This window comes from Acyrthosiphon pisum, chromosome X (genome assembly GCF_005508785.2).
Source record: "Acyrthosiphon pisum isolate AL4f chromosome X, pea_aphid_22Mar2018_4r6ur, whole genome shotgun sequence".
NCBI classification, from domain to species: Eukaryota; Metazoa; Arthropoda; class Insecta; order Hemiptera; family Aphididae; genus Acyrthosiphon; species Acyrthosiphon pisum.
The window spans coordinates 62,592,547-62,593,771 of NC_042493.1; positions in this window are offsets into that span (position 1 = coordinate 62,592,547).

Sequence of the window (1,225 nt, forward strand, 5' to 3'; positions counted from 1 at the left end):
AGCATAAGTGTAACTTGTTTTTTGCAATGGTTTTAATTCTTTGTCGATACATTTTACCTAGAAATAATTACACTGTAGTTTAAAATAAAATACACAAGCAGGTTAGTAGCCAAAAACTATGTACGACTTATGAAAATCACATCAAAGGTGAACTGTTTAGATTTGTAATTTGTATACCGCACAAGGACAGGTAGTGGGTAGGAATGTGTAAGTAAAGCTAGTAATATGTAATATGTCCCTACAACAACATTAACGAATAATTATTGTAGTTGAAAAATAACCAAAACTTTTAATTGGCCATAGTGGAACGATATCAGTCTTGGGTGAGGAAATGGAAAATATCTAGTAATTCAGTGTCTTATGATAAGATGGGGTTTCCATTTGGTCGTGAAAACCTCATATTATCAGTCAAAAGACTTGTAGATTATTAGTTTAATTAGTTAAATGATTTGGTTTACAAATTGCCATTGCCAGAGTTACATTTTAAGAATAGACACTATCTTTTTGTACTGGTATTGTTGATGTATATAAAAAATTTAAGTAAGACTGAGAACTTAACATTATGCTTATATACAATAAATGTCTATAATATATCCTAGTAATTTGTTATAATTTAATGTTTTTGATTAATATTTTTTTATGTTTGTTAAGTTATTTTATTATCTCCTAAATATTACAAAGTGTTGATTACCTATTAATTTCATAATATTGTTAAAAAGTTGTTAATTTTATTTATATATTTTTTCAGATACTATAATAACTGGATTAAAGTTTTAATATAAGTCACCTAAGTGTTTAGTGTACTAACTTATTTGTTTTTATTTTCATAATTTGTTTTTGGAAAATAAAAGTCTCTGTCATATTTGTTTGTATTTAATAATTTCAATTAATTAACCTGTATTAGTTATCACAGTTGTATAGGTATTAATAATTAATTTTTAAATAAAACAAAAATTATTTTTACATTGGCCATAGATGGGAAAAATGAAATTTTAAAATATTAATACAAATTTCTCACTCAATAATGTTCTTAAGACTTTGAAATTCAAACCAAGTATTATTGAACGTATGAAGTATTAGTTGTTAAATTTTCAATGTTTTTCAATGAGCATAGATAGAATGAATTAATATCAATAGAAACAATTCTAAGGTGGCCATAGTGGCGACTCCACCCTAATATGAATTTATTGGATTTTGTAATTTGTAATTAGTTTATAATATAGTA